Raw genomic sequence first — 16,701 nt, forward strand, 5'->3', positions numbered from 1 at the left:
CGAGCAGCAGGATCTGAGCTCTGCCTCTGCCTCTCTCTGATAGCGCAGCTGGGAGAGGCAGCACGATGCTATCCATAGAGTCCCAGAGAGCAAAACCCCCTCCCCCAAACCTTTACCTCTGATCTCCCCCTGCTGGGCCACAAACCGACCCCTCACCCCAGCAAAGCTGGTGGCAGATGTGTGACAGTCTCTCCCAAATGTTCAGCACGGGCAACAGAGGAAACCACCCAGCCTTCACTTTTGCTTATTGCCTGGCCTGATCTGCAGAGGTCTCTGCATGGGCTATTAAAATGCGTTCTCTTTTTTTCTTGTTTCTACCTCCATCTCCACCTGCTTTTACTCTTTATCTGTTCTCCTCTCATTTCCTTTTGTCTTCCTGTGTTTATTTTCTTTTGTCCTCTCTTCCATTATCCCACTTCCAATCCTTGTCACATTATTTCTCACTGTGCCATCTCCATCAGTTCCCTCTTCCCTCCTTTCCCTCTTTAATTTTTACTCCCTGCCCTTCCCTGTCAGCTTTTTCCATTTCACCCCTTGCCAATTCAAGTACAGATCAGCCAAATTGCACTTATTTTTTGCATAGTTTTGTATTCAGTCCAAGGCAGTTAAATCTTACATGAAGGATTTCACTATGTGTTTCAGTGACATGCTTGAACTCTCATCCATGCTTCTGTGATACCCCCCACTATTCACAGTGTCTCAGCTTGACAGTTTGGTAAGTACCCACTCTGTGAATCCCAGGTTCTTGCTTTCTGCTCTCCTGGTCTTGTATGCCTCTCTTTTCTCCATTCCCTGCTTTCATTCTCATTCTCTCTCAGACCTCTCTCCTTTCATTAGCTCTCTTGCTGTTCTATTTTCTTCTTTCCCTTTTATGTTTGTATTTAGGCATGTTGCCTCCTTAGGTTTAGTGGGGTTATTCAGAAAGCACTGGGTAAGGTTATGTTAAGTGTTGATGATTTACCTTAAGGAGAAGAAGCAGATATCCATCACAAAATACTACATAAAAGGTAAAGCACCCATATTGGGTACAAAAAATATATGCCATTACATATGATGTATATAAGTGGTTTTCATCCTGTGGTCTGTGGACCTCTGGGGGTCCACAGACTATGTCTAAGATTTCCATAGAGTTTGCACCTCCATTCAACATTTTTTGGGGTTTGTAAATGAAAAAAGGTTGAAAACCACTACTATTTATCAATCATGTCCTTGATTTTAAAGTGTAGACTGTTATTTACTGACATGGAACATTACAGCCTATGCACTGGAGCCTCTAGTTATATTCTGCTGAGATTGTAGGCCTCATGTTTTAATTACTTAAAAATTCTAAGTTTGATTGAGACTAATTAACGGACCACAAAATGTTTAGTTTCCAACTGTTCCTTTCATATTTGGGTTTTACACTGGCTGCCAATAATGCGACTGGAAGCTGTAGACTACATTTTTAAATACTTTTACCAGCAGGGATATTTCTAAATCATTTGATTCTCTAACTATGCAGGCAAGATGTCTAAACATTTTCTAATTAAGATTGTAATTAAAATATTAAAATGGATTTGAATTTTTACTTCCACCCAGCACACTATTTCTGGGCTGCTTTAATGAGTTTGCTATTGTTTAGTCATGACATAACACTCTTATCGAAATTATAGCTTGTTGCCTTTCAGCGACATCATTAAAATGCTTTCCTGCCAGATAGATCTTCATACATACATATTAATAAGACTTCTTAAGGATAATTAAGCAATGACTAATACATTGCTGAATATAACTTTCCCAGAATAGGTGGAAGAAACAGTTTGAGAGTAAAATAATTTTTATATAATATTAAAAAATTATTAGCAATAACAATCATTTTGAAAACTCATTATTTTAAATTATTATAGCTCTATAGACTCTGTTTTACATTGGAAATGCATGCAATAGTCTGTGCTATTGTTTTTTAATTTATTAAGAGGAGAAATGCTTGTGGAAGCTTTTGAAATCATCCTAGTGGCAATGTGAAGGATCCTGCTACAATCCTCATCTAAATATATGAGATTATATCTCCCTCTACTGGCTGGCCCACATAGAGTATAAAATCCTGCTTCTACCACCAGCAAATAGCTCAAGATGTAGAAACCTATGCTGAAGGTGTGAGGTTTTATTCCCACCAACAGCTGAAGGAGTAGTTGTTACATTTGTGCTTCCCATGGGTACATCTACTCTGCAAATTGGAGGTGTGATTGCAGCGCACGTTAACATAGTCATACTAGTTTAACCTAGTAAGCATAGCTAACAGTAGCAGTGACAACATAGGATCACAGATCCTGCTGAGGGCCAGCAACCTGAGTACATACCAGAGTCCACAGTGGGCTTGTATTGGACTGGATGACCTGTGCTGCCATGTCCTCACTACCACTGTTATCCACGCCAGCTAGATTAAAGCTTGCCCAGGGATGCCTACCTGTCCTACAATCACACTTTCATTTGCGGTGTAGATGTATCCTGAGTGAAAGGACTAGGAGAGTTTGGCACTGTAGGGGTAGTGACTCCTCAGAGCTGGAGGGCCAGGAGAAGGGTGGGGGACTTTCTGCACCAGCCAGAAGTCCTGGGCAGTGCAAACTGCATTCTGCAAAAGGGTAGCAGAATTCCCACGCTGGCATGGACTGTCCCAGAGTCCCAAGAATTAGGCCATCCACACCAATGCAAGTGATGTTTATATATTACCACTGTATGAACTGTGGGATGAAATTCTCTTACCCAATTTGGTGGCAAGGTATTGGACATCCATATAGCCACTGCAGGATCACTAGTCCAGCCCATGGGGTTGCATCCTCCATCCAGGGTTTGTGGTTAGTATTTGTGGGCATTTTGCAGACCTGCTATTCACTTCTCCCCGGTCCAGCCACAACCCTTTCTCCTTCACATGTGTTAGGATAGAGTAGACTGCTATGGCACTCAGCTCCATGGTGTATACAACATGCTCTGTAGCCCCTGGTATGGCCTCTCCATTTCCTGGGTCACTGCACAGGGGAACTGCACAGATGATGGAGGGTGGGAAGGAGCAGTGACAGAAATTCACTCTAAGTGAGCAGAATGTATTTGAGGAGACTAAAAGCACAAAAATGCCTTGAAGTCAGTGGGAGTTCCTGGGTGCTCAGCACTTTTGAAAATCAGGCAACTGATTTAGGTGACTAAGGCCTGGTCTACACTGGGCGGGGGGCGGCGTTGATCTAAGTTACGCAACTTCAGCTACGTGAATAATGTAGCTGAAGTCAATGTACTTAGATCTACTTACTGCGCGTGGTGTCTTCACTGTGGTAAGTTGACAGCTGATGCTCTCCCATCGACTCCACCTGCGCCTCTCGCCCTGGTGGAGTACTGGAGTCGACAGGAGAGTACTTGGCGGTCGATTTATCGCGTCTAGACTAGACGCGATAAATAGACCCCCACTGGATCAATCACTGCCCGTGGATCCAGCAGGTAATGTAGATAAGCCCTAAATATGTATTTAGGAGCCAAATATTAGGTTTGAAATCTTTTTTTGAAATCTTGGCCAACATCCCTTTCCTATAAATATAAGATCTATAGTACTTTAATTTGTCCTGATGTATTTTTGCATTTGCCTGTATTGAGTACTGTATCATAATTCACATACAAAAATCACTTTTCATCCTCCATAATTAAGCCTTAGGCTTCCTTTTTGAAAGACACGCTATCTGTAAAATTCTAACATGGCATTTGATTTCACTGGTGAATTGTTCTGTTTAAGTTTAGAGGCTGCTGAGATTTAGTTTTTGAGTATTCTTTTTAGTATTGTCGTGGGCACTGGCCTGCCTTATTTTATATAAATATATTTTGACCACTAGATGGGGTTCATATTCACAATGAGAATATAGTCCATTAATATAGATTACTTTTCCACATGCTTACATTAATGTTAGGCTGGTATTACTCTGCTGAAAACTGAATACAGGGGTTCAAACCAAAGGATAAATAACTATCTTGTGAAAGATAAAGTACAACAAAGGCAAAGAGGACGTGTTTAAAGGAATGTTTGTATTCTCTTGATAAACATCAGTTATTAATTTACTGTTCCAAAAGGCAACGAGGTGTGGATGGCAAATATGTTAATTAAGAGCAAGTAGATTCAAGTGGATTTATTTTACTCCTTCAGCTGAAGTCTAGACTTTCTGTATTTATTGTTGAATTAGCGTAGAGCATCCTTACCTTAATGAATACTGAAAGGAAGCAAGAATAAACAGATTTTCTGGAAGGATACAGAGTTTGCATTTGTTACTCTAAGCCATTTATTTTGAAAACTTTCTATCTTTACTTTCTTAATTTAGAACAGATGGCCTAGTGATATGAAACTATGCACAATGAACTGTACTGGCACTGAGGAAGAGTTTTATGCAATTGCACTTTAACATGGATTTCAAATTTGCTCATCGACTTTAAACCCCCTCCCCCCGTTGCCATTTAAAGAACAGTCAGACTGATGAGTGGAATTTTTTCTCCACTTTATTTAGAAACCTGCTCACGTGCGCTGGACGCTGGGAAAAACCAGAATACTCTATTGGAATGTCATATCAAAGGCAGGCAGAGCCCCACTCTTAATTCCACTGAATTCTGCTGCTGCTTATTTAGATTTTTTTTTTAATACCCCAAAGCCTTTTATCTGCATTCTGACAATAATGGCCTGGAAATTGTGTATCTAAATTAAAGTGGGGTTTTGTTTGTTTACTTAAAAGAGCTACAAGGCTGATCCAAAACCACAGCATTTTTGGGGGCTTCTGTAATTCCAGATCAGGCTCAACCAATTCCGGACAAATTTGGCAAAAATATTTGCTTTTGACCACATAAATGCTGAGAGAAGAGCAAAGGAAGCTAAAGGTTTGAGACATGCCAGGGGAGCTCATCGAAGTGAATGGAATTGATAAGAGATGCTAGAAAGCTTATTGTAGATGTCAAAAGATATGAGAGAACATAGGGAGTTCACTGAATTCGCCTAAAAAGATATGAGAGTAATTAAAAGCCAGATCCTTAGCTGGTGTAATTTGATGTAATGTGATATTGGAGTCAATTGAGCTATCGTGGTTTATACCATGTGAGGATCTGGTACCATATCACATGTTCCTTAGCCCAGACTGGCTCTAGATTTTGTGGAGCCCTTTGTGAAATAAGATGTGAGTTGTCAGGCCATGTCCACAAACCATCTAAGAATTGGAGGATGTGATATTTGCATGGGCTGTGCATGATTTATTTTTTATTCATATTTTTTTTACTGCATCTATCCTGGGCTCTAGGCACATTACAACATTTGTATAAAACATTTCCAATAAAATATTAACATGGGGCACTCAACCCGGCCTGTAAATCATACAAGAGAAAAACCACAGAACTACTACAATATCTTCCAACCTCTAGTTGACTTCTCCCAACCCGGTCTCCACTGCCCCTCAGTCAGCACCTAATCATCCCATCCCTCTCCAGAAAAAGCATGGGCAAACAGGTGGATCTGGGCTCTAGGCAGGAGAGGGAGCAAATTGGATAGCCAAGGGCCTCTCACTGAGAGTGCCTGTCACTAACCCTCATCTCCTGCTTGTATCAGGAGGGGACTGTTAGCTCAGGTGCCTCACATGATCTCAGTTGTCACAGAAACATAGAGGAAGAGTTGGTCTCATCATGAGAAAGACACTGTCTTTCATTGTTGGAATGTGGTTGTCACGCTGTCTGGAGTGGCTCATGACCTTGAGTGCCTAACTCAGGGCAGACTTTCAAAACCAGGGCAGATACCCCAACCTAGTGGTAAATTCTATAATTAGATTTCACCAAGCCAGTGACCAATGTGAACTCATGGATCACTATAACTGTCTTACCATGGAGTCACAGACAGTCCCCTTAGACTCTCCAAGCTGGACTTAGTGATAAAAGATCATTTACACCAAAAATCACAAAATATTCAGGTTGCTTCCAGTGTCAGTCACTTACCCCAGATCAATTGGTACTGTAAATCTTACACCAAAGTCAACGCCTGTAGCCAGTATTGCAACAAACTAGCTAAAGATTTATTAACTAGGAAACATAAATAAGAAAGTTATTTACAGATTAAAGCAAGCTAATATATGTACACAATGAGTTGCAATCTAAATCTTAAGAGTGACAGAGTTGAAGACACCTGTTAATTCAAAGTGTATTTCAGGACAAACCCAGGGAAGGGGATCTCTGGCTTCAGTTTAGTGTCTCTGGCCCTCTGTGTGAGTTCAAACAGCAAAGATATGAAAAATCTTCATGTCCACTATATATTTCAGGGGTGGCCAAACTTGCAGCCCTTCGAGCCACATATGACAGTCTTGAGAAATTTGAGAGCCAGGGCACACCTGCTGAGGCTTGGGGCTTCAGCCCTGTGGAGAGGGGTGTCTCGAGGCTTCAGCCCTGTGGGAGCCCTCTGGCTGTGGGGAAGAGGGGTCTCTGGGCTTCAGCTCCGCTTCTGCTGTAGCCCCGAGCCCCAACAGGTGTGCCCCATGGGGCTGAAACTCCACAGTAGGCAAAAGCCATAGGCGATGCGTGGGGAAGCGCATGGGGTCACGTGCCCCCTCCCCATATTTTTGCCAGGGTTTGCTGGCCCTGCTCAGTCACATGGTGCCATAGGGCCCCTCCCCGCACAACAGCTGCCGGAGCCAGCCACCTGGGACTGGCTGTGGGGAGAGACTGCAGCAAACAGCTGGGAGCTGCAGGGAGAGCCGCTGCTTTTGCCTCTTTATGCGGAACTAACACCTGGGAGTTGCAGGGAGGGGCTGCTGAGTGTAAGTGGGGGGCATGCTGGGGGGGAGTGACTCAAGCTGTTAGCGAGCAACCTTTAAATTGTGCCCACACACACACACGCTCAGCAGGCACCAGTCATCTCTGGCAGAAGCCCCAAACCCCACCAGCAGGGCAGAAGCACCAAGCTCCCTCCCCCCTGTCTGTTAGGTGGGAGGGATGGCTGTGGAGAGCTCCTTGAGTGGCACTTTAACTGTAAAAGAGCCTCATGCAGCTCCCCAGCCAGTTTGGCCACCCCAATATATTTATTTCCCTCTTCCAGCATTCAGACCAATGGGAGGAGACCTTCTGCAGGTACTTCTCGCTGGGTGGATGGGGCAATTAAAAAGGCTTTTGTCTTACAATGGCCCACTTAACTATTGATAGTCCTCTTGGATGGGGAGGGGGAGGATGATTCCCGTGCCTGGGTTCACAAGTTCATAGCAAACATTTTCCAGGTTATAAAGAAAAACTTACATATTTCCTTATACTATGGAATTCAGACATTACAAGTGAGATCAGTGCACGCAGCAAGCATTTCATAGAGTCTAAACACTAAATACATTCTTATAAGACTAATAGCTTTTTTTGAACAAAACTAACATACAGGTGAGCTGGTTTGGTTTCCAACTATGAATTTGTCAGTTCTTAGCTAATGCCTACAGCCTTGGCCAGAGCTTACACTTGGTTTACCAGCATCACAGTGGTGTGGAAAAGTGAGTTGCTAGATGCGGGGAAGAATAAAATAATATTTCTTACATATAAAGAGTTTGCCAAAACTGAGGGAGGTGGGTGGATGAGAGGCCAGAATGTTTATATCAGCTAGATCTATATCAGGAACTGGTGTTAAGCAACTGAGAGAGGGTTTGGAATCTTGTAGTTCATCTTTCCTGATGGGGAGGTGAAACAATGTCTCAAAAAGAAAAGGAGTACTTGTGGCACCTTAGAGACTAACCAATTTATTTGAGCATAAGCTTTCGTGAGCTACAGCTCACTTCATCGGATGTAGCTCATGAAAGCTTATGCTCAAATAAATTGGTTAGTCTCTAAGGTGCCACAAGTATTCCTTTTCTTTTTGCGAATACAGACTAACATGGCTGTTACTCTGAAATGTCTCAAAAGGCCATTTTGTGTGTGTGTGTGTGTGTGTGTGTTTTGAAAGAGAGTACTGAACAGAAGGGGCTCCTGAAAAAGTCCTGTGTGGCTCAGCACGTGGCTAGAGTCTGTTCTGTCAGGAGCCCTGCATTCCACCGGTATAGCTGTGAGCCACCAGAGCCTTGAGCAGGGGATCAACTTCTCGTCTGCTGGATCTGGTATCTGCTCCCATCACAAAGGGCTTACAAAAGCATAGATAATTAATTTGGCTGTGGGAAAAAAGTAATCATGTAAAAATGGCTCCTTCTGACTCAGAATATTAGGTGCCTCTGTGTACCCAGTGTCACATCTGCTCACTGACAAAAGCATGTTTTTATAACTTTTTACCCCTGTTAGCCCTGCAGAGCTATGAGAAAGGGAGCTGGATTCTATTCTGGTTCATGCATTGTTAATAGAATTGTTAATTAGTTTCCTAATTTTAAATGCTGATTGGGGGAAGTGGCGGCAGCTGGGGGCCATGCCCCAATCAGGGCCCAGCTGGCTCTATAAAGGCTTTGAGCCAAAAGCTCTAGGGGTATGTCTACACTACGGAATAAGGTCGAATTTATAGAAGTCGGTTTTTTAGAAGTCGGTTTTATATATTCGAGTGTGTGCGTCCCCACAGAAAATGCTCTAAGTGCATTAACTCGGCGGAGTGCTTCCACAGTACCGAGGCTAGAGTCGACTTCCGGAGCGTTGCACTGTGGATAGCTATCCCACAGTTCCCGTAGTCTCCGCTGCCCATTGGAATTCTGGGTTGAGATCCCAATGTCTGATGGGGCTAAAACATTGTCACAGGTGGTTCTGGGTACATATCGTCAGGCCCCTGTTCCCTCCCTCCCTCCGTGAAAGCAAGGGCAGACAATCGTTTCGCGCCTTTTTTCCTGAGTTACCTGTGCAGACGCCATACCACGGCAAGCATGGAGCCCGCTCAGGTAACCGTCACCATGTGTCTCCTGGGTGCTGGCAAACGCGGTATGGCATTGCTACACAGTAGCAGCAACCCATTGGCAGCAGACGGTACAATACGACTGGTAGCCGTCATCGTCATGTCCGAGATGCTCCTGGCCACGTCGGCTGGGAGCGCCTGGGCAGACATGGGCGCAGGGACTAAATTTGGAGTGACTTGACCAGGTCATTCTCTTTAGTCCTGCAGTCAGTCCTATTGAACCGTCTTATGGTGAGCAGGCAGGCAATATGGATTGCTAGCAGTCGTACTGTACCATCTTCTGCCGGGCAGGCAAGAGATGAGGATGGCTAGCAGTCATACTGTACCATCTTCTGCCGGGCAGGCAATAGATGAGGATGGCTAGCAGTTGTACTGTACCATCTTCTGCTGAGCAGCCATGATATGTGGATGGCATGCAGTCTTTCTGCACCGTCTGCTGCCAGCCAAAGATGTAAAAGATAGATGGAGTGGGTCAGAACAAGAAATAGACCAGATTTGTTTTGTACTCATTTGCTTCCTCTAGGTCACACTGCAGTCACTCACAGAGAAGGTGCAGCGAGGTAAATCTAGCCATGTATCAATCAGAGGCCAGGCTAACCTCCTTGTTCCAATAAGGACAATAACTTAGGTGCACCATTTCTTATTGGAACCCTCCGTGAAGTCCTGCCTGAAATACTCCTTGATGTAAAGACACCCCCTTTGTTGATTTTAGCTCCCTGAAGCCAACCCTGTAAGCCGTGTCGTCAGTCGCCCCTCCCTCTGTCAGAGCAACGGCAGACAATCGTTCCACGCCTTTTTTCTGTGCGGACGCCATACCAAGGCAAGCATGGAGGCCGCTCAGCTCACTTTGGCAATTAGGAGCACATTAAACACCACACGCATTATCCAGCAGTATATGCAGTACCAGAACCTGGCAAAGCGATATCGGGCGAGGAGGCGACGTCAGCGCGGTCACATGAGTGATCAGGACATGGACACAGATTTCTCTGAAAGCATGGGCCCTGCCAATGCATGCATCATGGTGCTAATGGGGCAGGTTCATGCTGTGGAACGCCGATTCTGGGCTTGGGAAACAAGCACAGACTGGTGGGACCGCATAGTGTTGCAGGTCTGGGACGATTCCCAGTGGCTGTGAAACTTTCGCATGCGTAAGGGCACTTTCATGGAACTTTGTGACTTGCTTTCCCCTGCCCTGAGGCGCATGAATACCAAGATGAGAGCAGCCCTCACAGTCAAGAAGCGAGTGGCGATAGCCCTGTGGAAGCTTGCAACGCTAGACAGCTACCGGTCAGTTGGGAATCAATTTGGAGTGGGCAAATCTACTGTTGGGGCTGCTGTGATGCAAGTAGCCCACGCAATCAAAGATCTGCTGATATCAAGGGTAGTGACCCTGGGAAATGTGCAGGTCATAGTGGATGGCTTTGCTGCAATGGGATTCCCTAACTGTGGTGGGGCCATAGGCGGAACCCATATCCCTATCTTGGCACCGGAGCACCAAGCCGGCGAGTACATAAACTGCAAGGGGTACTTTTCAGTAGTGCTGCAAGCTCTGGTGGATCACAAGGGACATTTCACCAACATCAACGTGGGATGGCCGGGAAGGTACATGACGCTCGCATCTTCAGGAACAAGAAGATGATGAGGAGGAGGAGGTTGTAGATAGCTCACAGCAAGCAAGCGGAGAAACCGGTTTTCCCGACAGCCAGGAACTGTTTCTCACCCTAGACCTGGAGCCAGTACCCCCCGAACCCACCCAAGGCTGCCTCCTGGACCCAGCAGGCAGAGAAGGGACCTCTGGTGAGTGTACCTTTTAAAATGCTATACATGGTTTAAAAGCAAGCATGTGAAAGGATTACTTTGCCCTGGCATTTGCGGTTCTCCTAGATGTAGTCCTAAAGCCTTTGCAAAAGGTTTCTGGGGAGGGCAGCCTTATTTCATCCTTCATGGTAGGACACTTTACCACTCCAGGCCAGTAACACGTACTCGGGAATCACTGTAGAACAAAGCATTGCAGTGTATGTTTGCTGGCATTCAACCAAAATCCGTTCTTTATCTCTCTGTGTTATCCTCAGGAGAGTGAGATCTAATTCATGGTCACCTGGTTGAAATAGAGTGCTTTTCTTCAGGGGACACTCAGAGGAGCCCTCGTTCCTGCTGGGCTGTTTGCCTGTGGCTAAACAGAAATGTTCCCCGCTGTTAGCCACAGGGAGGGGGGAAGGTTGAGGGGGTAGTCACGCGGTGGGAGGAGGCAAAATGCGACCTTGTAACGAAAGCACATGTGCTATGTATGTAATGTTAACAGCAAGGTTTACCCTGAAAGAGTGTAGCGACTGTTTTATAAAATGTGTCTTTTTAAATACCGCTGTCCCTTTTTTTTTCTCCACCAGCTGCATGTGTTTCAATGATCACAGGATCTTCTCCTTCCCAGAGGCTAGTGAAGCTTAGAAAGAATAAAAAACGCACTCGCGATGAAATGTTCTCCGAGCTCATGCTGTCCTCCCACACTGACAGAGCACAGACGAATGCGTGGAGGCAAATAATGTCAGAGTGCAGGAAAGCACAAAATGACCAGGAGGAGAGGTGGCGGGCTGAAGAGAGTAAGTGGCGGGCTGAAGACAGGGCTGAAGCTCAAATGTGGTGGCAGCGTGATGAGAGGAGGCAGGATTCAATGCTGAGGCTGCTGCAGGACCAAACCAGTATGCTCCAGTGTATGGCTGAGCTGCAGCAAAGGCAGCTGGAGCACAGACTGCCACTGCTGCCCCTCTGTAACCAACCGCCCTCCTCCCCAAGTTCCATAGCCTCCACACCCAGACGTCCAAGAACGCGGTGGGGGGGCCTCCGGCCAACCAGCCACTCCACCACAGAGGATTGCCCAAAAAAAAGAAGGCTGTCATTCAATACATTTTAAAGTTGTAAACTTTTAAAGTGCTGTGCTTAAAGTGCTGTGTGGCATTTTCCTTCCCTCTTCCACCACCCCTCCTGGGATACCTTGATAGTTGTCAAGGTTCCTCCCCCACTCTGAACTCTAGGGTACAGATGTGGGGACCTGCATGAAAAACCTCCTAAGCTTATCTTTACCAGCTTAGGTCAAAACTTCCCCAAGGTAACAAATATTACCCCCGTTATCCTTGGAATGGCCGCTACCACCACCAAACTAATACTGGTTACTGGGGAAGAGCTGTTTGGACGCGTCCTTCCCCCCAAAATACTTCCCAAAACCTTGCACCCCACTTCCTGGACAAGGTTTGGTAAAAAGCCTCACCAATTTGCCTAGGTGACTACAGACCCAGACCCTTGGATCTTAAGAACAATGAACAATCCTCCCAACACTTGCACTCCCCCTTTCCTGGGAAATGTTGGATAAAAAGCCTCACCAATTTGCATAGGTGACCACAGACCCAAACCCTTGGATCTGAGAACAATGAAAAAGCATTCAGTGTTTTACAAGAAGACTTTTAATAAAAAATAGAAGTAAATAGAAATAAAGAAATCCCCCCTGTAAAATCAGGATGGTATATATCTTACAGGGTAATTAGATTCAAAAACATAGAGAACCCCTCTAGGCAAAACCTTAAGTTACAAAAAAGATACACAGACAGAAATAGTTATTCTATTCAGCACAATTCTTTTCTCAGCCATTTAAAGAAATCATAATCTAACACATACCTAGCTAGATTACTTACTAAAAGTTCTAAGACTCCATTCCTGTTCTGTCCCCGGCCAAGACGACTACAGACAGACACACAAACCCTTTGTTTCTCTCCCTCCTCCCAGCTTTTGAAAGTATCTTGTCTCCTCATTGGTCATTTTGGTCAGGTGCCAGCGAGGTTACCTTTAGCTTCTTAACCCTTTACAGGTGAGAGGAGCTTTCCCCTGGCCAGGAGGGATTTCAAAGGGGTTTACCCTTCCCTTTATATTTATGACACGCCCCCCAAATCTCAGCTAGGGTGAAACACTGGCTGGGATTTCTTCCTGGAGCTCTAGGAAAACAGAGTTAATAAGACACCTGCATCTCTAAATATACTACCAAGTACATAAAGACTAACAATATTTTCCACATCTCAAGGACGATTTTAACCAGTTGATTCTGGGAAACTTTCACGGGAGAGTGCATCAGCCACTTTGTTAGAAGCTCCTGAGATGTGTTGGATGTCGAAATCAAAATCTTGGAGAGCTAAACTCCACCGAAGAAGTTTTCTGTTAGTTTCTTTGACGGTGTGAAGCCACTTTAGTGCAGCATGGTCGGTTTGCAGGTGGAAACGCCGTCCCCAAACATATGGGCGTAGCTTTTCCAGAGCGTAGACAATGGCATAACATTCTTTTTCAGTGACTGACCAGTTGCTTTCCCTCTCAGACAGTTTTTTGCTGAGAAACACTACAGGGTGGAATTCTTGATCAGGTCCTTTCTGCATTAAAACTGCTCCCACACCACGCTCGGATGCATCTGTGGTTACTAGGAACGGTTTGTCAAAGTCTGGGGCCCTTAGTACAGGGTCAGACATGAGTGTCGCTTTAAGCTTGTTAAAGGCCTTCTGACACTTTCCGGTCCACTGAACAGCATTTGGCTGTTTCTTTTTGGTTAGGTCTGTCAGTGGGGCAGCGATTTGGCTGTAGTGCGGTACAAATCGTCTGTAATAACCGGCCAAGCCTAAGAAGGATTGAACCTGTTTCTTTGACTTTGGGACAGGCCACTTTTGGATAGCATCCACTTTGGCCTGTAGGGGGCTGATAGTTCCTTGACCCACCTGGTGTCCAAGGTAAGTCACTCTGTTTAGGCCTATTTGACACTTCTTAGCCTTAACAGTTAGTCCTGCCTCCCTTATGCGCTCAAGGACTTTTTGTAGATGTTCCAGGTGGTCTGCCCAGGAATCCGAAAATATGGCCACATCGTCAAGGTAGGCGACTGCATATTCTCCTAATCCCGCTAGGAGACCATCTACAAGTCTTTGGAAAGTGGCGGGTGCATTTCGCAGCCCGAAAGGGAGTACATTAAATTCATACAGCCCGAGATGTGTGATGAAGGCTGACCTTTCCTTGGCAGATTCATCTAGCGGTACCTGCCAGTACCCCTTGGTTAAGTCCAAGGTAGAGATGAACTGGGCCCTTCCCAGTTTCTCTAATAGTTCATCTGTGCGTGGCATGGGATAGTTGTCTGGGCGAGTTACAGCATTTAGCTTACGGTAGTCCACGCAAAAACGTATTTCCCCATCTGGTTTGGGAACTAGAACCACTGGAGATGCCCATGCACTTTCAGAGGGGCGGATTACACCCATCTGTAACATATCCTGGATCTCCCGTTCTATAGCAGTTTTAGCTTGAGGAGACACCCGGTAAGGGTGGACCCTAATTGGGTGAGCATTACCTGTGTCAATGGAGTGGTATGCCCGTTCAGTCAGTCCTGGGGTGGCTGAGAACGTTGGCGCGTAGCTAGTGCACAGCTCCTGGATCTGCTGTCGCTGCATACGCCCAAGGGTCATGGAGAGGTTCACCTCTTCCACACCACCAGCACATTTCCCTTCGTAGTAGACACCTTCAGGCCACTCAGCGTCGTCTCCTCCCTGGGCTGTAAACTGACAAACCTTTAATTCTCTGGAATAAAAGGGCTTTAGAGAATTAATATGATACACCTTAGGCTTTCGGTTGGAGGTGGGGAATGCTATGAGATAATTAACAGCTCCCAGGCGCTCCTGGACCACGAATGGCCCTTCCCACGATGCTTCCATTTTATGGGCCTGGAGCGCCTTTAAGACCATGACCTGGTCTCCTACTTTGAAGGAACGCTCTCTGGCATGTTTATCATACCAGGCTTTTTGCTCTTTTTGAGCATCCTGTAAGTTTTCTCTAGCAAGGGCTAAAGAGGTTCGGAGGGTGTTTTGTAGGTTGGTTACAAAGTCCAGAATGTTAGTTCCTGGAGAAGGTGTAAATCCCTCCCATTGCTGCTTTACCAACTGCAATGGCCCCTTAACCTCACGGCCATATACAAGTTCAAATGGAGAAAACCCTAAACTGGGATGTGGTACAGCTCTGTAGGCAAAGAGCAACTGCTGCAATACTAGGTCCCAATCATTGGAGTGCTCATTTACGAATTTACGTATCATGGCCCCCAAAGTTCCATTAAACTTCTCCACCATGCCATTTGTTTGATGATGGTAAGGAGTGGCAACCAAGTGATTTACCCCATGAGCTTCCCAAAGGTTTTTCATAGTTCCTGCCAGGAAATTAGTCCCTGCATCTGTGAGGATGTCGGAGGGCCAACCTACCCTGGCAAAAATGTCTGCTAGTGCCTGGCACACACTTTTAGCCCTGGTGTTGCTTAGAGCTACTGCTTCCGGCCATCGGGTGGCAAAATCCATGAAAGTCAGTATGTACTGCTTTCCTCTGGGTGTCTTTTTCGGAAAAGGACCCAGAATATCCACAGCTACTCGCTGAAATGGAACTTCAATGATGGGGAGTGGCTGGAGAGGAGCTTTGACCTGGTCTTGGGGTTTTCCCACTCTTTGGCACACCTCACAAGACTGGACATAGGTAGAAACATCCTTGCCCATTCCCTCCCAGTGGAATGACCCCCCCAAACGGTCTTTGGTCCTGTTCACCCCAGCATGGCCACTAGGGTGATCATGGGCTAAGCTCAAGAGCTTGGCCCGGTATTTAGTTGGAACTACCAACTGTCTCTGAGGATGCCAGTCTTCCTGGTGTCCCCCAGAAAGAGTTTCCTTGTATAAAAGTCCTCTTTCTACAACAACCCTGGATCGATTAGAAGAGCTGAGAGGCGGTGGGTTGCTCCGTGCCGCCGTCCAAGCTCTCTGGAGGCTTTCATCTGCTTCCTGTTCGGTCTGGAACTGTTCCCTTGATGCTGGAGACATCAGTTCCTCATTGGATTGGGGACATAGGCTTGGTCCCTCTGGAAGCGATATAGGGGATGGAGCTGTTTCTGTTGACTGTGAACCGCTCTCCGCTGGTGCACTATGTTGGGATTCAGGCTCCGGCTGAGCCTCTTGTGTAGGGTTATCGGCTGCTGCCAGTTCAGGTTCGGTGGGGCCCTCTGGTGTTGAGGTTGCAAGTACTGGATTCAGTGCTGACACGGGGTCTGGTGTTGGTTGTTTGGCTGGTTCCGGTTCTGGGACTGGTTCCGTCTGGGTCTCTGGGACTGGATCCACTACTGCTGTTGCAGACATTGGCCTGGGGTCCAGGTCCATCACCTCTGACTGGGTCCTGATAGAAGTTTCCGGAACAGAGCTAGGCCTCACGGCTTGTTTAGCCTGGTTGCGGGTGACCATTCCCACCCTCTTGGCCTGCTTCACATGATTGGCCAAGTCTTCCCCCAACAGCATGGGGATGGGATAATCATCATAGACTGCAAAAGTCCACATTCCTGACCAGCCCTTGTACTGGACAGGCAACTTGGCTGTAGGCAAATTGAAAGAGTTGGACTTGAAGGGTTGAATCGTCACTTGGATCTCTGGGTTGATTAAATTGGGGTCCACTAAGGAAGCATGGATAGCTGACACTTGTGCTCCGGTGTCCCTCCACGCGGTGACCTTCTTCCCACCCACACTCACAGTTTCCCTCCGCTCCAAGGGTATCTGGGAGGTATCTGGGCCTGTGGACCTCTGGTGTGATTCCGGTGCAATGAACTGTAATCTGTTGGGGTTCTTGGGGCAGTTGGCCTTTACATGCCCCAGCTCGTTACATTTAAAACATCGTCCAGCTGACGGGTCACCGGGGCGAGGAGGGTTGCTGGAGAACGGGGTGGTGGGACGATAAGGGGTCTGGAGGGTTCTTTGGGAGGTAGGTGGGGCTTTGGGCGGCCCCCGGTAATAGGGTGTGGTCTG

General features: G+C 46.3%; 1 long non-coding RNA gene across 2 annotated transcripts in view; it reads left to right on the forward strand.

Annotated features, from left to right (window-relative positions):
- The window catches only part of LOC311525243, a 36,744-nt gene that overhangs the window by 224 nt on the left and 19,819 nt on the right, over nt 1-16,701 (forward strand). Inside the window, exons 1-2 of one of the 2 annotated variants that reach the window (XR_014712731.1) lie at nt 156-269; nt 643-715. This is a non-coding gene — a long non-coding RNA (uncharacterized lncRNA). Of the gene's footprint in view, nt 1-155; nt 270-642; nt 716-16,701 lie in introns of those variants that run through there. The other variant, XR_014712730.1, reaches the window with a different exon arrangement.

The sequence above is a fragment of the Lepidochelys olivacea genome (genome assembly GCF_965140295.1).
Source record: "Lepidochelys olivacea isolate rLepOli2 genome assembly, chromosome: 8".
In the NCBI taxonomy this organism is placed as follows: Eukaryota; Metazoa; Chordata; order Testudines; family Cheloniidae; genus Lepidochelys; species Lepidochelys olivacea.